This window comes from Mastigoproctus giganteus, chromosome 8 (assembly GCF_048544385.1).
Source record: "Mastigoproctus giganteus isolate SK-2022 chromosome 8, ASM4854438v1, whole genome shotgun sequence".
Taxonomy (NCBI): Eukaryota; Metazoa; Arthropoda; class Arachnida; order Uropygi; family Thelyphonidae; genus Mastigoproctus; species Mastigoproctus giganteus.
The window spans coordinates 18,653,373-18,676,370 of NC_143582.1; positions in this window are offsets into that span (position 1 = coordinate 18,653,373).

Genomic DNA, 22,998 nt, shown 5'->3' on the forward strand with positions numbered 1-22,998 from the left:
ACAGACAATATATACACGGAGCAGCATGGCCTTAGTCGCCGATGCTCCTAAAAACCCAACAACAACAACCTCGAACACATTAAACGTAAATTTCATGAGATCCAGCTTTCTGTAAGGGGCAATGACATTCTTTTCCTTACCTGCGAAGGTTCTATAAAGAAAGCCTTCCTAGCTACCTGTTTACACTGCATGGAAAATTTTATATTTGATGAATCATAATCCTTAAGACTTTTTCTTCACGAACCACTTTTAACTCCACTTCTCTTAACTTGTAACTCGTGGATTTCTGTTCCCTAAGTGTAGAAGCATTAAAATTCATTCGTCATTTTTCAGATCGCTCGCATAGTCAGTCTGTATTAAATTTATATTGAAGTGGTAACATTTCAATAAATAACATATACAGTACATAATTCCTGCATGGTATAACAGTGCTTTTATTTCATAAACTTAATTAAGCAGCTGAACCCATAAGTCATATGCACTGATTCAGCCATTGGATGAATGAATTGACATTGACAAAGTAAACTTAGTCACAAGATATTAAAAAAATAATAATAAATAAAAATAAAGCATGTCGAGTATCTTTTTCTTCACGTATGTCGGTCTTATTGAGAACGTTCCGATTTAATTTTTACATTTTTTATATCATGGTGTCGCTAAAATTTTTGTCAGCACTATTTTTTTTAAATTATTCTCTGGCAAGATAACTAGTGACACCTTTCAAAAGTTTAATGCAAGGTAGCAAATGGACGGGTAACCTTCATACACAAAAGATCAATTTGTAATTCTGTCAGCTGGTTGTTGTCATACCTGTTTACAACAACCAGCCAAACAAACTGGCCTTAATATAAGAACTGATTCACAGCCGATAACTTCGGTCATCCACCTTCACTGTGAAAAAACCTGAAGGGAATTGAAGGTAACTTTACGACAGACGGAAGTGTTGTAAACAAGAGCTTACTGGTTGTAGTTGGCCTGCTGCTTTGTGTGTGTATGTGTGTGCGTAGTGGCTCACGTAGCTGTAACAGAAGAGAGTGTCAATTTACCTGAGCTCACCTATGAACACGAGTGTTGATACTTGAATCTTCTTGTCAGTAAAGCTGTGAGTTCTAATCTCCAAGTCACTGGTAGAGAAGGACTGATGTGTTCTCATTCCACGTAAAGCTGCAAGTCAGCAGCCTCATTATTTGCATAGCAGACAGTGTGTGGTGTAGAAATTGTAAAGCAAAATAGCGAAAAATAGTGGTATAACGTCATGTTGTTATTGTAGTAGAGTTTTTAGGAGCATCAACGACTACAGCTATATTGCTCCGTGTATATTGTCTGTAAATTGCGTGTGTTCTGTGGTCGATTTTCTATTTACTGGACGAAAAACCTGAGTTTCTGGGAGAAAAAATCATGCTACCCTCGCCTGAGGCCGACTAACTCAGTCATGTTGTGAAAAAGGCCTATAAAAATCTCTCACCTCATCGAGACTCGAACTCAGGTCTTTTCCACCCAGTGTGCTACTCCACGAGGGCAAGTTATGTTGCAAAGTAATAATAAAAAGTAAAAACTTCACTGCTAGTAATTGAAAGTGCCTCACCTAGAAAGATTGGACGGATTTACTTGAAAATTTGCATGCATTAATGGCATATATGGACGTAACCGCTTAGCGTGTCAAGCTGATCAGAGCAGTATAATATTCGATAACGTGTCTGTTAAAAACTTGCATAAACATTAACAGGCAAAGAAAAAGCTAAACGAATTACCATCTAAAGTGTACAATGCTACCTAGAGCTCACGAACTTTGAAAGGGGTTGGATCATTGACTTGTCTCAAGCTGGATAGTTAGCACAGCAAATCGCTGTTCGCACGGATCGTGATGACCAATCGGTTGGGCACTGTTGACAACAATGAGTACAAATAGTTACAGACACGTCGTAAGGGCCCTGGCAGCATCAGCCGACTCCAACATTATAACGCTATTCTTGTCTGCACCTGTGTCGGGGAGCACGACTGCAAAAAGTGTGATTCACGTCATGCATTGTCTCGTCTGCCTCTTATGCTCCATCGTCATAAAGCCTACAGTAGCGTAGGGACAGAGCTGCTTGGGGACTAGAAAGGCATCGTGTCGTCTTTAGTGACGACTCGATTCTCTTTGGGATCTGAACGCTGTGTGAGCGTCTGAAGACATGCTGGGAACACATGCAACCCAGCCTGCATTGGTTAGTAGCAAACTTCATCACTTCTTGTCTGCATTAGTATCTGTTACTCCACTAATTTTGAGCTCAAAACATGCATCCCTTTTAGTTCGGACAATTTCAATGACGAGAACATGTTAACATTTCAAATATCTTGAATTCAGTGGAACTTTACGCAATATTGTCAATAACTTTGTCATAACCAAATACACCTACTTATCGGTACCCTGAACGTTTTTTGGTACTGGAATTCGTTTGGGAAGAACTTATTCAGTAAAATCATAATTCACTAAAAAAAGCCCTCAAATAAGCAATGAACTCCAAGGTGGAACGATAAATGATTTGGAGTACTTCGGTTTCCACATATTTGGACGCAAGGTTTTGATAATCTTACTTGCAGTTAGAAAATCAGTGGTATAATCACTGATTTGAAAATAGTTAGAAACATGTGTAGTAATGTTAAACAAATCATAACATACAAAAGCACGCATAAGTATTTTCAGACACAGTACTTTGATTTTGCGTTTTGCGTTCTTTAAGTGGGAATTCAAATACACTGAGTTCGCTTTGCATTAGCAAAACATCTATCTAACACCTTGTGGGACAGCTTTTACTCGCAATACAGCCCGTACAAGTCATGGCATGGACTCTACAAGGTGTTACATGGTGTTTGTGGTAGTGCTGCCTATGCGTTGCACAATGTGTCCAGTAATGCCCGCACATTGTCAGGTAAATGGCTGTAGCATCGAATGAACTTTTCCAGTGGGTCTCACTGTCCCAGACATGCTCAATTGGATTAAGATGGGGTGAGTTTGACGACCATGGAAGGACGGAAAATTCATCGTCATTTTCTTGAAACCAGTTACGCTGTCATCATGAAGTAGTATTGTAGGCGACAATAGAAAGATAGGTGTTTCTATCAAGCCGTTGATTAACGGTGATTAGAGAAAATATACATGCGTAGATGGCAGAGTCTTCTGCGTGGGGTTGTACAGTGGTATCGTCACAGTCTTCCCCACACCGGTTGGAAAAGGCCTTGTTCGAATCCGTCGATGACGCGAAGAACGTTTATGGGCTTATTTCATTCCGTGGCTGAGTTAGTCGGTCTCAGGCGTAGATAGCAAGGTTTTTTCCTGAGGAAAAACTTGGATTTTTCGTACAGCAAAGCAGGAAAATCGACCAGAGAACACACGCAATACACATGGGTAATTGAAGTAACTTTCTAGGTGATCCTAATATAACATATGTTTTGTTCAGAGGAGTCACAAGAGAAAACATCTAACGGAGAAAAGTTCAGACGTTAATGATAATATTTACATATACAATGTGATAAATTGAAAAACAAGCAGATAAATCTTGCCAGAGAAAGACACCGAGATAAATAGTCTTGTCAGATTAAGATGATGAAATGACAATAACATTTGTATTTGTAGTCTGTAAGGTTTTCGTGCGGTTGAATACACTAAAGTCTCGTAGGGATTTAAATAAGTCTTGATTGTCGAGGAAACAGATTACGTTTTCAGGATCCATATAATAACTCTGAAGTTATAATGACTATAATAAAAAGGCTGTCCACGTGTACACAAATTTGAATCATTCAGTCCTAATTCAAGCAAGTTATCATTAAATCGACCCGTACTTGTGATTAAGAACAATGCAAACAAGGAAATTAAAAACCATTTCCTCTTATTTTCAGTGGAAGAGGTGTTCCATCTGGTTCGCCAGATATTAATCAATTCTTGCCAGCAGATTAAATTTTTTTCGAACATCCCCTTCAAGGTTGATAGAAATTCCTAGAAATGCCGTAGAGATTTTCTTCCTCATACGAGCAAATCCAATGGTAGTGTTCCAGACAAGATCAGCAAAGCAGCAGAAGAAACAGTGCGACAGAGTCTACGAATAGATAGAAACTACGTCTTTAGAGAGATTTTTTTGTGAATGTACCTGCTGACAAAAAAATCCTGGTTACGCCATTGAACAGGCCCCAGTCAAGTTTAGATATTCTGATTAAAGCAGGAATAAAGTTGTTAACTTTTGTAGTGAGGTGCTGAAGGGTAAATGGAAATTTAACGGGTCATCAATTAGAAAACCAAGACATTTAATCTTTGAAAAAAGAGGTAGCTGGAAGCCATTGATTTCATCCGAGGAAGTCTGTTGTAGTTTTCAGTCTATTCTTAAAAATGACCGTCTTTGTTTTCGTTGCGCTAATACTTGATTTATTTAGTTTGATCCAATTATGTCATTTAAGACACGGTTAGCTGAACATCCAAATCAGATCTGGATTAACGGCTTATGAAAATTATCGTCATCTGCATAGGTGATGATATGGGTCTTGGTACAACACAGCCATTCATTAAAAAAAAAAAACGTTCCAAAAGAGTGGTTCCCTGATGGAACCCTGAGGCATCCTTTAGAAATCACGGGTAAACTGCTCGAAGTTAGATTTGAGAATAACGTTACTGTTCTGGAAATAACTTCTGGCGATCTTAAGTACCTGTATAGATCAACTCGCTGTTCTAAGACGTTCCAGGGTGATCTCCTACCAAATGAAATCAAAAGCGCCTTCGAAGTCAACAAGCTCGTATTTAGAATGGAAGACTAAACATGAAAAAGCAAGTCTACAGTTGAATCTTCTCAGGACCTACCTGTACAAAAATCATGTTTTCTCCGAGAAAGCAGATCTTGCGAGACGAATAGTTTTGATTCTCAATGCAATTAAGTACTCTAATAGCTACCTAATTGCTAATACAGATTGAGCCTCAGAAGGTGGTTGATTTGGATTCTTAATAATTTTGACTAAATCTGTCTTCCAGGAAAAGGCCTTTCTGGAGACATTTATTAAACAACAATAACAAAATTTGTGGTTGAAGTTTTGTAGAATATAATAATGAATACATTTTCTAATAATGTTCATATTTTTAATAACAGTCTTAAGCGCATTATCTGTAAAAGACGGAGTAATATCCTCAGTATGATATGTAAGATTGGCACTCCGGATAGAAGAATGCTCAAGAGCAGCGTAAGTAGGATCGTCGAAAAAAAAAAAAAAAAAAACCAGTCCTGAATTTCTGTACAGTATTTTGTCAGTTAATAGTCTCGATGTTGTCATTGCTCAAAACAGTTGCAAGGATATCTGAGGATATCTTCTCAACTGTTGAGATCGAAATGTTCTTGACATGAGATTTTTTTAAAACTACATTAGATATTTTTTAAATTCTCAGATTCGATACCATGGAGATTGAATCTGATTACCCTGTGATCACTCACAGTTCAATCGTCCTGGCACTTTGTTTAATATCTTAGTTGCCCTCATCCCCCCACCCCCGACGTCGCTACTCGTTCTTTGAATACCGTCCAAAATGTCGGAATCACTCAGATATTCAGCTATTGTGACCATGTAAACATAAACAGAAGAAAGACGTGGATCACTCACTTCTGCGAAAAACAGATGACTGCTTGCCAGAAGAAAACCACAACACAGGTTGACCAGAGGCTATTATCCGTGTCGGGAATACACTTTAATCTTCTGACTGACTATGGAAAGCAGTTGACTAGCGCGACTTCTAAGTATGTGGAAAAGGTGGCTGCATATGTTTTACGGGCACCACTTACACTGCGGAACGTTAATCCCTTTAACTCTTAATTAACATTTTCTAATTGCCTAAAGGCCAGAGCTGGGAATCATGCGTACAAAGTTAAATCTCTCGTAATCCGTCGTATGGAAATTTTCTTCGTTTTGCGGAAACCAATTTAAATGTAATTACCAAGATGAATTAAAAAAAAAAAAAATTCTCTATATGGAAGTTCGTTAAACACAGGTCCGACTGTAATTAAAATACGAAGCAATTTTAAAATACATAACTGGTCGAGTGTACCCTTAAAATAATGCACCTGGGACCCAACTCGCCCACCGTAGTTCCGGCTCTGTCAACAACGTTTATTTAAAACACGATGCGATTTTTAATCTTGACGTTAAAATATACAGTATATATATATATATATATATACTGTAATAAGCCTATATATATATATAGGCTTATTACACGCACTATGTCTACATAATTAAATTTATATACGTCGTAATTCAACATATAGCCATGCCCTTGTCAACGATAATTAAATATCTTTTTCTTGTCATTAATTTTTGCCACCAGAGGGACGAATTAAGCAGCGGGAAAGACTGAAAGATTCGTCTCCAGTACAAAGGAAATCAAATTTCCATTATCAAATATTGGTCTTAAATTTGGAATATCTAGTTCATTTTATAATTTCTGGTAAAATGAATTGTTGGTAAAAAATACCAGTTTGACGATTTTCCATAAAACCCAATGTCAACATAACTAAAGTTATAATTTAATACTATATTGCTGATAGTGTTATTGAAAAAAAAATATTTATAATTGAAAAACAATGATCCACTGTTAGTCAGTTTAATTATTTAAATGTTTTCCATCAATTAAACCGATACTGTTTGGGAAATTTGCTCTTCTGTGAAATCCATTGACGATTTCCAACTACTTTTCCTCATTTGGCTTCGGTATGACTTTTCCTCGAAGTATTTCTCAGAGAACTTGCCAAAAAATTCTCACTATGACACGTACTATAGTCATTCTACATCTGAATGCAAAATGCAGGTCTACAAACGAGCATCCAGTGAAAAAAATGAAAAATGCAAAATCAGGTGATGGAGAAACTTCTTCCAAGCTATGCATGGATTTCAATTGATTTCTTTATTATTATTATTATTATTATTAGCCATATGGTACAAGGAAGCCTGAGGCTTATGCTGCACCAGACAAAAAAAAAAAAAATTCCCGCGTTACCCCCCCCTGTGTGTGTGTGTGTGTGTGTGTGTGTGTGTGAGAGAGAGAGAGAGAGAGAGAGAGAGAGAGAGAGAGAGAGAGAGAGAGAGAGAGAGAGAGAGAGAGAGAGAGAGAAGTAGAAAGGCATCACCAAGAAAGAGAAGAATGATGATATCCAGCTCAGGACCCTAGGTTTGCCAAGCCCATACTCACCAGACGTGAGCCCCCTTAACTCTAGCAGAAAACAGTTCACCAATCAGTAATCTTGAGAAAAGCAGCAAAACTGCAGAGTATGGTCAATAGAAGAAAATGAGCTGTCTCGTCCACGAAAAAAAAAAAAAAAAAAAAAAAAAATGCCTCAAAAGAAGATATTCTTATACTACTGTTCATTCTACAAGAAACTGAAATAAAAATGCTGATTGTAAAGAAAAAACACCGACAATCTGAAAAATTAGAAAAACTTGTCCTCATGGGAATGAAGTTTATAAAAGAGGCAGTGAAACTGTTCAAACCGAATCCGATCGGCTAAAATAGGATGCGTTCAATATTTCTTTTCTTTTTTTTTTTTTTTTTTTTTCACCTTCAGTATTATCATGGATTCTGACGAATCCATGATAAGGCCGAGTAAACGCTACGGCCAAACCGGCCATGGCCGAGGGCCTCACCCGAAGAGGGGCCTCATTTTAATGTTACTTGTTTGTTTGTAAGATCGAATGCAAACTTAACAGAATTAAATATAATTTATTTTATTCTGTAACCAATTCCTTGTCTGTCAATGAAAAAAAATTACCGTATATTAACCGTCAACCATATCGTCTGATTAGAAATGTTTTGTAATTAATTCAATCCCGTTAATGAACAGATTATTTCTATCTGAAGATATAAATCGGTGTGTACTTCTTGATATACACAGAGATAGGGAGTATTGTTTGTTTGGGGATTTTTAGGCGCATCGGCATCTATGGCCATAGTGCGCCGGAGATGGGGAGTAAGACAGACAGCAACCCTAAATTTCTGCGATCCATGATTATGACTTAAGCAGCAGCGCTCTCTTCCAAGATAAATTTTTGAATCACTTATCGTGCTTGGATAGCCCAAATTCGTTATTGACCTTGGCAGCGGTCAATAACGAATTTGCTTAGCTACTAGGGCTGTTTGGAAAATAAGGTAACAGATGTTTTGGGAACATATAGCGATCTATATGTGAAAGGTAAGCAGTCGAGTAAAACTCAGTTAAAATTTATATCTAAAAAAATGTAAAAATTAAAATAAATCACTGTTTCAATTCCACTATGCGTACAGAGGATATGTGAATTATTAATTAATTTCTCTACATTTCTGAAAATTTATTAATATATAAAATCTTTTTATTTATTGAAAATTTGTTTTATTTACATGTGTATTGTGTTTTTAAATTGCACGTGTTCTCTGGTCGATGGATAGATGAAATTCATGAGTTTTTGGGTAGTAAATGGATGGCCAGTGCTTAAAACAGAAGGAACTGGAAAGTTGCTGGAGAGGCCTTCATCCTGCAGTGGATTGAAAATGGCTGATGATGATGATGATGTTCTCTGGTCGATTTGCCTGTTTTGCTGGATGAAAATCCGCAATTTCTGAGGGAAAAAAACCCTTGCTTGAGACCGACTAACTCGGCCACAGAGTGAAAAAATTCGATAAAAGTTCCTCGCCTCGCATCATCGAGGGAATTCGAACCCGGGCCTTTTCCACCCGGTATGGGGAGGAAAAGGTGATTGCAGCAGTGTGCTACTCGCGCAGACTACTCAGCCGCTCAGCAAAATATTTCTCAGTTTACCAAAGGCGTCAACATACATCTACCTTCGGGATTTGGAGAAAGTGAGAGTTCATTTTGTAATTCGCCTAGGGCGCCATGCAACACATTGCTTACGTAAGAGTGGGTAGGAGTTCTGAAACTGAGTCCCAAACAACTTAGAGAGGATCGCAAATACATTGGGGAATCATACAAATTCATTTATCATGTTAGTGGATTGGCAGTATAGCAGAGTTTTGAAATTTAATTTTTTTTTTATTAGAAAAGTAAATGTTTGAATATTTTTGGAATTCCCTTTTTCGTCTGAGCGGCAGCAAAGTGGTATCGTTGCCATCCTCCCCATACCGAGTGGAAAAGGCTCGGGTTTCAATCCCGTCAATGACACGAGGAACTTTTATGGGCTTTTTTCTTTTTTTTTTTTTTTTTTTTTTTTTTTTCCACTTCGTGGCTGTGTTAGTCGGTCTCAGGCGTAGCTAGCAAGGTTTCTCCTCCGGAAACTCGGGTTTTTCGTCTGAAAAAAACAGGCAAATCCACCAGAGAACACAAGCAATTCACAGACACAATAGAGATGGGGAGTTTTTTTTCCTTCTTTTTTTTTCGAGCCCAAGAATATATAAGAACACTCATTTAAGTGAACCTTGGTACGAAGCCCGCATGACTGCTAAATATCGGTTAATGATTGTATTCATTTTTGGTATGATAAATTGTAAACTCCTCTGACCTAGGATAGAGGCCAGAGTACAAAGAGAACATAAAAAATTTCATTTTCCTTATACGTGAGAAAACTATCCAAATCACGGCTCGATTACGAACAAGGAAAACATATTTTCCAATTAAACAATACATATGATTTTAAGGTCACAAGTTTTGAAATAGTGTTGCTATAATAATTTCTGTCTCCTTGACTAGTTCAACAAGTTTTTTTTTTTTTTCTGAAGAAAAGGAAATGAATGCAAATGAACTCTGACTTTAACCGGCAAGAATGAAAACTGGTCCTGTTTACAGTATTCTAGCTATTTCAACACTAAATGCACCACGAAGCTGGAATCCTAGAATTTGGATGCGTAATCATTCGAAAACTAAATTCAAAGATGGTTTCATCCGCTACCAAAACTAAATCCAAGTTTCCCGGGAGGGGATATTTCATAAATTCAAACATCAAAAATGCACAAGTACCCTCTCATATACACTTAGTGATCACTGAATTATGACCACTCCATTAGTAATGGACTATGCCGCATAACTCGCAGTATAAAAAACTGAACGGCTTCGTACAAGCCAAACTATTATTTTTAGGCCACCCGAATTTGCCTGTTTTGCTGGACGAAAAACCCGAGTTGCCGGGGGGGGGGGGAGAAACCTTGTTGTCTACGCCCAAGACCGACTAACTCAGCTACGGAGGAACGGCTTCGTACAGTAGAGCAGTGGTAATTAGCATCCGGTCGTTGTCATGAAAGTCAAACTGAGAGTAGCAATTATGGGAAGTAGTAAAGATATCACAGAGTTTCAAAAGGGCAGGATTGTGGGAGCTCGTACGCCAGGTGCTTCCATATCGGAAACGGCATGTCTTGTAGGTCGCTCTCGGCGCCACTGTAGTCAAAGTGTACAAAGAATGGAGTCGAACGGATCAAATTATCTCCCGCCGACAGAAATGTAAAGGATTATGGAAGGTGGAGGTTCGGGGTGAGCGAAAGCTGCAGTTCGTTGTATGGGCGCAACGGCAAGCCACTGCGAGAGGTTACATCGCAATACAATATTGGGAATGCAAAAGCAATGTCCCAAATGGGATGAGCCACACACAGACGTTTAGGGATCCACAGCGGCCAACCCAAGAGACAACCTCTACTCACTGCTGATCATTGTCGATGGCGAATGATATGCTATCAATCACTAGTTGGACACTGGAATGAGTGTGTAAATGAGTGTGTTGGTCAGATGAGTCTAAATACCTGACACAACAAGCCGACGGATGCCTTTGTGTGCGGTGCAAGCAACACGAGTCCATCGTGCATGGTGCCCACTATGCAGGCAGGTGGCGATGGTTGCTTAATATGGGGCATGTTTTGCTGGCAAGAGCTAAGATCCCTAGTGCGTATAGACTAGATTCTGCAGTAAAATGCCCACTGGGTGGCAGCAATCACAGTGTACTAATTAGGAGTTTAATTAAAGACATAACTACTATCAAGGGTAAAGGGAAAGGCTTTTGCTTTCGTGAGGGGAACTACACTGGTCTCAGACAGTTTTTAAATTCTGTGCAGTGAAGCGATGATGTTACCAACAGCAAATTCTAAATGGAAAGTATTCAGGGAAGTAATCAAAGAAGCAGGGCCGTGGCGAGGGTGAGGCGAACGAAGCTCTTTCCGCAGGTGAAAATCTGAAAGGGGAGTAAAAAGAAAGATTAAATAATTGTCCCACGTTGCGATCATTAACAGTAGAGCGCAATTTTTCATCCTTACCTCAGATACTAAAATGGCTCGGCATGGCGCTGCAAAGAAGCTACAAGACTTTTCATACCAACGAAGAAATATTGTTCAGTGCTTAGACCTAAATGGTTGTCAGATGAACTATTGAGACACATGGCACAGAAGAAAATTGGATTCATATACATTATCAGGTAACACAGAAGCCTATGGTACTACAGTAGACGTTTTTTTTTTTTTTTTTTTTTTTATTTGGTAGTTGTTGGCGCATCGGCTTTTGTGGCCATATTGCACCTCCCAACGTTTTTGCAGCAGTAGACGTAAGTCATCTGTAATCAAGTCACAAAGGAAGTTAGACAAGCTAAGGCAGATTATGCGAAGCCTCTGGCAAATAATGCAAAGAAAAACAACAGAGACTTCTATGCTCATATTAACAGTAGAAGGAAGGGGTTGAATTGCATTGGGCAACTTGATGTCTATGGGTTAACTGTTGACTCTGCTCAGGTTGCAGACAAAAACTGATATGTATTTTACATCTACATTCACACATGAGGAATTCTTTAGGGAAGGAGATGCCAGACGTGTATCAAACTCTAACGAGGAGCTAAATGCTTTTGTGATAACTGAAAGGAAAGTGGAAGAGAAATTTAAAAAAGGCATCTGGGGTGGGTAGAATCCATCTAATTATATTAAGGGAGGCAGAAAAGGAAATAAGCAAACCCTTAGCCAGTGCCGTACGGGTGACCAACCGGGGCCTGGAAATGTGGGGTGCCTAAATTCAGATGATATTTTAATTATTTTTAAATATAAAAAATATAATACTTTCATTGTATAAAAAAATAATTCAATATTGGCTTATTTCTATTACAGTAAATTTATTTTATAATCAGATGTTAAAAGAAATTAATTTTTGCCTATTTTTATTATTTAAACCTAGTTTAATGCATTATTAACCCATAATAATGCAGATACACATTTAAAACGGTTCGCTTTCATCAAAATGCTGTCCCATTGATGCTTATCACCAACGGTTTTCAACTGAACATCGATTCAGGACCTTAAAAAATGGCGAAAAACTTGAAAGGATTTCAAGACAGCAGTAAGCTAGGGGAGTGATTATTAATTTCACAGGTTAAGGCAGGGACAGGTGTCTGGGGTTACATGGAGCCACATGTGTGTTTAACCTGAAACTGACCGTTTGGTCGTCCTGGAGTATTAACAGAAAATTTAAATTTATTTAACAGTATTTATAGAATTCTTTAATTACATACCTGAAAATTGTGGAACAACCGTAGTATCCCAAACTAAACAAGATAATATTTGATCGAAAGTGCTGAATAAAACGTGAAGTATATGTACAAGCAGGTATTTCCTTAGTTGAGGCAATCCATATTTTCCTTCTGGTGGTGTCCCTGAGAGTCATAACGGTAGATTTATGTATGTATCCATTAGTTTCTGGCGTAAGTGTGATGCTGGCAGAATTTATCGAGGTCGATGGCTAGACTGTTCATCAAATCAACCGTGTTTCTTGGGAACATGCGTCTTCTTCCGGCAACTCGCGGAGTTTTTATTAGGTCACTGATATTAGGGGCGTCACGTCGTCCTGTAATTAGTCTGGCCAATGCAAGAAGGTTAGCTGCCACAATTCGTTATTTCCATGATGTTACTTCGAGATTAATATAGAGTTGTGCCCTAGAAATAGTGTACTGGTTGCCAGTCCGTCAGTTGCAGTTGAGCCATTTCAGGAGCTAGCATTCCAGGCTGAGGAACTTGTTGAAGGGTGTTGTAGGAGCCGATGACCAAATAGTTCCTGCATAAAGAGGAACGGGGTAGAGACATTGAAGGACGTATTTCTTGACCAATTCAGCATTGTGTATCCGCAATGGATACACAATGCTGAATTCTGCTATGTGAGCATTCCTGGCGGATTGCTCACATAGCACAATACATTTTTGTTTTCCTGTTCAGGAGGTGTGCCTGGAATGTCAGACCCTCATCCCATACTAACCTCAGATCCTTGTGCATTTTAACTTTTTTAATGGATGATTCGTTGATGTTAACGTTGATGTTATCGTGTGGCTTCTTCCAGGTGAATGACATTTGGCTGTCTTTGCTTGGTTAATCTGTAAACCAATCGAGGCCAGAAATTGTTCAAGTTGGATTTTTTTTTTATTTGACTGCAGAGTGGTGGCAAGGACCTGATTTTTGTTAGAGGATGTAATGTAAAGTTTCAGATCATCAGCATATGACTAGAAATCAGTTTGGGATGCCAGGAAGAGCTCTAGCACTGCGGCAAATAGGGTTGACGATAGGACTCCCCCCCTTGTGAGATATTCCTATTACTAGTGCCGTTGCCCGGAAGCTACGATGTGAGATGATCAGATGTCTGTGCTCCAGGATTGATTTAATTATGCTGAGAGTATTTCCTATAATATTGAAGTAATGCTGGAGAATGGTGATTAGAGATGCTATATCTATTTTGTCATAGGCCGTTTTAATATAAAAAATAATAATAATAATAATAATAACGTCTAGCTGTGTCCTGTCATTGAGAGGTTTTTGGATTATGATAAGTGTCCATGAGGTTACTATTTGTAGATCTCCACTTAATCAAGTATGGAGGAACGGGGGCCGGTGATTGAAACAGTGGTCTGCAATGGAGGGCTGAATTGCTTTTTCAAATATCTTAAGGAACCCACAGCTGATGGCAATAGGCCTGAAATCTTGTGGCCGCTTGGGGTCTCTGCATTTAGGAACTGGACGGACAAAATACGTGTTCCAGATCTTTGGGATCTTTCCACTTTCAATGATTTTATTGAAGATATGTACCAGGGGGTATATAATATATGTACTACAGATTTTTATTAGAAACAGAGGAAATCGGTCGGGGCAGATAGCTTCGGGTTATGGTTAGGAGTGATATTGGCGGTTTGCATGGAAGGCCAGAAAGCGTAACAGGGAGCTGTGAATGCGATTGGTCAGTCTGTTGAAAAGTAAAGCTCGGTCTACTCTTTAAATATTTCTTCTTTTATAGTGATTTTCTTGTGGCTCTGCTTGTGTAGTCTTTTAGATTTTTTTCAGCTTGTCCAGGGCAAGTTAGTTGCAGGCTAGTTTTTTCTGTCTTAAGAAGAGAGCCCTTGCCTTTTTGTAGGCGCTGAAGTCTTCTGCATCTGCAGATTTTCTCCACTTTCGGTAGGCCTCCTGCTTCTGGAGGAAGGTCTCTTTGATTGTTCGGTTAAACCACACAGAGATTCTGGAGGTAATGCAAATTTCTTTTGCAACTCCTACTTTAGCTATTACATAAACTCTTCTGCTAGAAGGTTTAGGGGTACGTCCGGAGGGACACTGAAAAGGTGTGTCCAATTGAATTCTCTGAGTCGTCTGAGGATAATTCCTGGTTTCAGGAATTTAGTGGAAAAGTTCAGTTCTTTATCAGGTTGGTTTTCTGCTCTGGGCAAATGAAGATTGTGATTGGATTGTGGTCAGAGTAAAATTTAAAGGAAGAGGTGATCACAGAGATGCTGACAAGATTATGGAATAGAAGATCAAGTGTACTATTACCTCTGGTTGGGCTAGTAATAATTTGAGCGAGGTCTAGGGAAGCAAATATGGCGTCGTTCTTTCCTGGCTTCTTCATGACGTGGTTTAGGCATGTTAAAATCGCCTGTCACTATGGTTTTGGGGACTGGTTCCAAGTTTGTGGCTATCCAGTTATGTAGCTCCGCTCTTGCGTCTTCAGTACGATCTTGGGGGCTACAGACGTATTTCGTAACACTGCGCATAATTTAAATTTAATCGTATCTAATGTAGCATATCTCTAACAACAGCAGAATTATTTTTTGGAACATTACAAAGATTATACGCAATTTGCACTGCTTCGCCAAGTAGGTGGGATATTTTAAAAATTCACGTAAAATTAATATGAAATATCTACCAGAAAGATGGGAAGGAAAGATAAAAGCTGTTGAAACAGTACGATATCAGTTACAGGATATTATAACTGCATTAAATGAAATCAAGGAACGAGCCAAAGAAAAAAGATGCAAAACTTTAGTCTGAACTACAAGGTTTGTTAACAGAAATTACTTCTTTTAAATTTATTATAAGTGTAGTTGTTTGGTATGAAATATTGAGTATTATAAATAAAGTAATAAAGCCATGCAAAGTAGTACAATTGATATGAACACTGCAATTATATTGATGAAGGTGTTCTTAGTGAACTGAATGAATTTAGAATATCAAGAATTAAACTGTGTGTGGATAAACTATAGACATTGCAACTGAGCAGCAGCGGCTCGTTCATAGGCACTGCAGCACCCCCAGCTATTTAAATCTAGATATACAGTGAATGTTGTGAAGAACAATGTAACGCAATGAAGCATTCCAGCGAATAGCTGGTTGCCATTGGCAACCAGCATATTGGCAACTTGCCAATATACATTTTTTATAGGTGAAACGAATCAAAGTCACTGTAAAGCGCACAGTGCAGATTTCATCATTGACCATGATGGGTGTGTAGCCACAATGTCGGTGTCTTTTTGTTATTCGCCCGAATTTTCATTTAGTAACTAAATAATATCAGTGTTAAGTCAATACTCTACATTCAACAGCGTAATTATGTGATTACGGCTTAATTGCGAATTGAGCTTGAACTTGCTAAGTTGAAGTTATATTATGAGGTGATGTGTAAATAAAACATTTCCACGACACACGATTTTGTGAAATTTGATTCGATCATGGCCTCCATGCTTCCCCATGAAGTAAATAGCGTGACAGTGAATAAACTTCAGCAACTTAGTTTTTCACAATTATCTCTCCAAGAAAAAAATGCGATTAAAAAAGAAAGCCACCCCACACCAAAGATTCAAATTTCTCAGCATGGAATAAGTAATAATAAGAAACATATTCGCAGTTTTAAAACTGAATGGTACCAAAGGAAAAGTTGGCTTTGTGGTTGTGAAGTTAAAATTGCATTCTTTTGTTTTCCATGTTTACTGTTCGGAAGTGACTTAACGTGGACAAAAAGTGGCTTTACAAACATAAGCAGAATGAAAGAAAAAAAACTCTTAAAACATGAGAGTTCGAAGAAACATATTGATAATGTCATTTCACTATCGCTTTTAGGAAGCGTAAATATTAAAGAACAGCTTAGTGAGGCCTACAGACTTTCGATCTGCAAACATAACAGAAAAGTTATCAAGAATTGTGAGGTATTATCTAAAATAATAGACTGCATTAAATTTTGTGGACAGTTTGAAATTCCTTTTCGTGGACATGATGAAAAAGACGATTCTAAAAATCCAGGAGTATTCAGAGGATTAATAAATTTCGCCTGTACATTGCATTCCAATTTAAAGAACTATTCAGAAAGTAATGCAGCATTTAAAGGCATTTCAAAAACTATTCAGAATGATATTCTTGACTATTTGCTGCAAATATGCTGGGATGAAATAAAAAGAGAAATTAAAGTAGCTTCAATCGTAGATGTTTCAGAACATATACAAATGGTAATTGTTCTGAGATATGAACTGATTGGAGATATTTTTGAGCGTTTTTCGGGTATTTTCACTCCGGAAAACCAGACGGAATATGGAAGTGCATTCTAGATCAGTTAGACATAACCCCGGGGCTCACATCTGGTGAGTATGGGCTTGGCAAACCCAGGGTCCTGAGCTGGATATCATCATTCTTCTCTTTCTTGGTGATTCCTTTCTACTTCTGATTTTCTCTCTCTCTCTCTCTCTCTCTCTCTCTCAGGGTAACTCGGGAATTTTTTTTTTTTTTTGGCTGGTGTAGCCTAAGCCTCAGGCTTCCTTGTACCATATGGCTAATAATAATCCTCGAAGGAAATACTCAAAAACTGGTTGCTCAGACATTTGATGGCGCAAGTGTGACAAAAGGCAAGAAAGGGGGAAGTTCAGGCTAAAATAAAAGAAGTGTACAAAAATGAGCATTTTATTCACTGCTATGCACGCCAACTGAATCTGATGATGAGAAATGCAGCAAGTACAGTAGTACCTGAGATTCAAGAATATTCTTTTCGAACCTCATGTCGATACCAACATTTTCCTCGAGATCATCACAGCGTCTCTCTGTTCTCAGAAAGTGTATGGACAGCCGTGTTGCCCGACCTTCCCCTACAACAGCGTTTCCCAAACTTTTTAGTCACGGAACGCTTTTCATCTCACAACATATTCACGGTACACTTACGAAATACAAATTTAGCGAGAGCCAAAGAACTGTTGCTAATATTTTATTACATATGGCGCACTGTGCCTCAGGAGCATCTTTATTTCCAACACATGTAAAGCTGAAATTCAAATAACTGTCATCATATTTTTGTTCTGGTCTTTTATTAATTGGTTCTTGTTTATTCACTTCAGTTTTCTGGGGAACAAAGGGCTGTGATTGTTCATCCTCACTTTGAAGAGTGACAATATTGTGTTCGTTTACATCGAGCAAGTTGCACTACTAGAAGTACTTTGCTTCTCGTTTTAAAGTTTCTTTTTTCAACCACAAATTTATGGTCACATATTTTAGTAATAATATTTTGAAATACTAATAATTATCAAGAAATATTTATACAAGGAAGTGAGTTTAATTATAATATATCGGTTCGCTTCCTCCTCTCCTTCAACCCGTGTACTCCAGGCTAAATCGCATACGAATGGCATATTATATTAGATCACTACATTGCTACTTTTTCATGGGTGTCATTACCTCTATGCATACTTCTCTATGCAAAGCCCGCCAAAATAAATTGTCGTGGTCTATTTGATTATTAGCCTATGCCAGTATATTAACGAGGGGGAGGAATTATGTTAAATTTAACCCCAGGGGCTCACATCTGGTGAGTATGGTCTTGGCACACCCTTGCTTTAAATCATTAATAACCTTTGAGGATGCTTTTGAGAAACCAGTTATCTCTTTTGTTTTTTGAATCATGGCTCTTGCCGAACGTGCACCCAAAATAAGACCTTTTTCGAAGTCTGATAGATCACGTTTTCCCCATTCTGGTTTCAAATTACTGCAGTTGAACAGTCTGTGCAGCCTTTATACTCAACGTATCAACATATGAGGCAACATATCATCAGCCCATGCACAGTTTTCTTTGCATCTATTTGCATTTATGTTGTCTGTGACTGTCTTAATACAAAGGTTTGTATTTTTTTTGGCCATTGTATGTATGGTGCAATATGGTCTAAATCACTGATGCTCTAAAACACTACAATAACCAAACAAGAATTACTGATATTTATACATGCAGTGCTATCAAAGATTGGGAGTGGATAATTTATCACTGTGCTTTAAACAAAGACCTTTGTTCTCTGTTGATTTCTAGTTTTGGAAACTGCCCCTTTTTGGAACCAACCAATATTTTGTGTAATCATTAAATTTCGTAGTCTTGTGATATAAAAGTAGTCTTGCGTTTTTCATATTTTTCCTTTCTTAATTGTGAAGCCTTTAACTTATTATTTTCATATTTTTTAATAATCACTTTGTTTACTTTGATATCAGGATTTTTAAGTGCTGCCTTCATACTCAAGATCTTTTCTTTTCTTCTCAGCCTTTCTGATACGATCTTTCACTTTTCTTTTCTATCCAGATTATGAGAAATCTTTGGCAAAGGATGCAAAGAAAAACAGCAAAGAGTTCTTTACTTATGTAAACTCTAGAAGGAAAGGGATGAATCAGATTGGTCCACTTAACGTAGATGATTTGACTATTGATGATCATGCTAAGGTAGCTGATAAACTGAATGAGTATTTTGCATCTAAATTCACACATCAGGAGTTATTCAAGGAGGGGAATGCCAGAAGTTTATTAAAATCTAAAAGCGAGCTAAGTGATTTTGTAATAACTGGGAGAAAATTGGAGGAGAAATTGCTGAAGTTAAACATATGGAAGGCACCTGGGGTGAATATAAACAAACCCTTAGCCATTATTATGAAAGTTTCCTTGGACTTACAGGAGGTCCCCATTAACTGGAGATGTGCAAATGTGTCCCCAATTCACAATAGGGATCAAAGTATGACATGGGTAATTACAGACCTGTTAGTCTAACTTCTGTTCTAGGGAAAATAATGAAGTCATTGGTTAAGGAAGCGATGCAGATCATCTAGACAAGACTGCAGTTATAGTTCAGACACAGCATGGATTTGTTAAGGTGAAGTCTTGTCTGACAAATTTGATTGGATACTATGATGTGGTCACAAAGGAATTGGATGCAAAGAATAATTTTGATATCATATCACATACTTGGATTTTAGGAAACCTTTTGATACTGTGAGGAAACCTTTTGATACATTAAGAGCAGGTTGCTACAATGGATAAAAGGATGGTTGAGTGGGAGAAGACAGAGAGCAGTTATCAATGGACACTGGTCTTCATGGACTAATGTTAATAGTGGAGTCCCCCCAGGGTTCGGTGTTAGGCCCATTGTTGTTTTCAGTATTTATCAATGATTAATTTTGAAGTTTGCAGATGATTCAAAGGTTGGCAGGGTTGTTAATGACAGAAATGATAGTATGCTACTGCAATAGGATCTAGAAAAGTTGAGCAGATGGGCTGAGAGGTGGCAACTGAAGTTTAACATTGACAAATATAAAGTACTCCATATGGGTAGCAGTAACCCCAGAGTAACGTATCAACTGGGTGGTACTACACTCAGGGTAGTGGAGAATGAAAAGGACCTGGGGAGTAATTGTGCAGTCAGATATGAAGTTTTCTGAGCGGTGCAAAAAGGCTGCAAGAGTAGCTCGTGGTGTCTTGTCAATGATATACAGGAATTTTGCTAGCAGAGATAACAGAGGGGGTGATTGTCCCGTTGTATAAGGCAATGGTCAAGCCACACCTTGAGTATTGTATACAGGTCTGGAGACCTCATTTTAGGAAAGATGCAGAACTGCTGGAATGAGTACAGAGAAGGGCAATGAGATTGGTGAGTGGAACAAAGGCTTAAGTTCTGCAAATTGCAGCTTCTGGAGACTAGGCACCTGCAAGGTGATCTAATTGAGGTGTATATGGCCTTGAATGGATTGAGCTAGCTCAATGCTAAATGGATTCTTCCTCTTGCTCAGATTACTCACCTGAGGGGCATAAATTCAAATTTAGGAAAGACAGTTGTAGAACAGATGTGCGGAAATTCACCTTTAGCCAGCAGGTGGTTGATAGCTGGAACAAACTTCCATCTGTTGTAGTGGAGGTCAGAAACTTAAATAAGTTCAAGGCAGAACTAGATAAACATTTGGAATGAATGGATGGGTGAAATGGGAACCTTGAGTATTGTATACAGGTCTGGAGACCTCATTTTAGGAAAGATGCAGAACTGCTGGAATGAGTACAGAGAAGGGCAATGAGATTGGTGAGTGGAACAAAGGCTTAAGTTCTGCAAATTGCAGCTTCTGGAGACTAGGCACCTGCTAGGTGATCTAATTGAGGTATATATGGCCTTGAATGGATTGAGCTAGCTCAATGCTAAATGGATTCTTCCTCTTGCTCAGATTACTCACCTGAGGGGCATAAATTCAAATTTAGGAAAGACAGTTGTAGAACAGATGTGCGGAAATTCACCTTTAGCCAGCAGGTGGTTGATAGCTGGAACAAACTTCCATCTGTTGTAGTGGAGGTCAGAAACTTAAATAAGTTCAAGGCAGAACTAGATAAACATTTGGAATGAATGGATGGGTGAAATGGGAAGGGTGTTTTTATTTTTTTTTTTTTGCTGATGGTATATAAGCTTGCTTTCTTGCATTATATGCACTTCTAATGTTAATGCTATTATTGGCATTATTAACAACATTGCTAATAGCTGAAGAAACTTTTTAAAAAATTTAATTGTTGCCTTGAGACATGTAGAATTCTAAAAATTAAAAGCACTATAAATATTCTTTTACATATAGAAAAATTTAAAGACTGTAAAAAATTAGGAGTTCTTAAAAGCTCTTTGAGACAGACCTGTCAAGTCACTTTTTGTAGTATGAAGCAAATAGCAGTTAGCACCGCCTTGCGGAAAGCAAAAAATGTGCACGTGAAAGAGCAAAATATTCTTTTATATATAGATAGATTGTAACAAACAGCGACAATACAATGGTAATATATAAAGCATATCTTCTTAATTTCTTCTTTAATATGTTTTTTACGAATTACTGCTGGAGGCTGTCTCTTGTTGCCCATGCTTTCTTAGATGTATTAGCATGTATGCATAAAGTGCCTGTTATCATAACCATGTCACTCTGTCTGTCCACATGTAATAACTCAATTCCCAGCATATCAATTTTCATGAAATTTTATATTTGGCTCTTTTAGAAAGATTGTTGAGTCATCCCAAATTTCATTAAAATCTGACCAACAATGATACAGCAATCATGTTTGTCCACATGTATGACACATATGGATGAATATCTATACACATCTTAATGAATGCAACATAATACACATAGCACATAGGCAGTGGTGATATTCAAATTATTTAACAACCGGTACTCTAAGATAAAATTATGTATAAGGAATGCAGGTAATCAAAAATAAGAAAAACAAACTGTAATGGCAAGAAAAAGAAACAAATTTTAATTAACATAAATAATATGGAAATAAACATAATTTTTAGCCAACAATGTCATACAACACATTATTCTAATAATTTCCAAATCATTGATTGTTTTTGTGAAATTGTTTTTGATGCATTTTCTTTGACACAATTATGACTTGCTAGATGATGTTCCTGCCTGAGCCATGATTTGACATAAGGAATTGCATAAAATTCTTTAGCGATTTTCCCATTAAATTGATGGTCATGAGGTGACTTGTTGTTTCCATAGTAAGAGAATTTCATTTATTCTCAATAATATTATTCATGGTACTAAAGATTCTTTCAGCTTCCACAGCAGTAACAGCAATACATTTTTCATTTACATCATCGAACAGAAATCGCATTCTCATAAAATGTATTAGACGATCAAACAATTTTTTTCTGGGAATCGATGTTAATTTTTGCTTTACTTCAAATGGTATATTATACTTCTTATTTTTCATATTGTCTTCTGCTTCTTTTTCATGTGGTCCTTTATTTGATTTCATATCCCCAGGGGCTCACATCTGGTGAGTATGGGCTTGGCACACCCAGAGTCCAGAGCTCGATATCATCATTCTTCTCTTTCTTGGTAATTCCCTTCTACTTTCTCTCAGGGTAACTCGGAAATTTATTTTAGCTGGTGCAGCATAAGCCTCAGGATTCCATGCACTATATGGCTAGCAATAATAATAATATATTCAATTGATTTTATTGTTTGACGAATTAATCTATCAGCTTTGATTAATGAAATATTTCTTTTTATAAAGCTGTAGAGAGTATTGAAATCTTCGTTAGGTATGTCATTAATTAGTCTTTAAAAAAAATTTTCATTTTCGAAACATTTCACCATTCCCACTTCATGATTTTTATTAAAGTGAACATACAAAGTTCCACAGGATGTTATCATTCGTAGAGGCATGGCGCCTCCATAGCCAGGTGGACAGGAGCAGCAGGCGTAGCACATGCTTCTTCATTAGACTGGGGTTCGAGCCCGTGAGCCACCAAATACGGAGGATGCGGAAAGGTCAGGGAATGACCACCGCATATCCCCGGAGCAATATGGCCTTAGTTGCTAATGCTCCTAAAAACCAAATAACAACAACAAGCAGAGGCATATGATGCAAGAAAGCAAGCTTATGCAGCATCAGCCAAAAAAAAAAAAAAAAACACGCTCCCATTTCACCCCTCGGTTCATTCCGAGTACCTGTCCGGCTGAGCCTTAAATTTATTT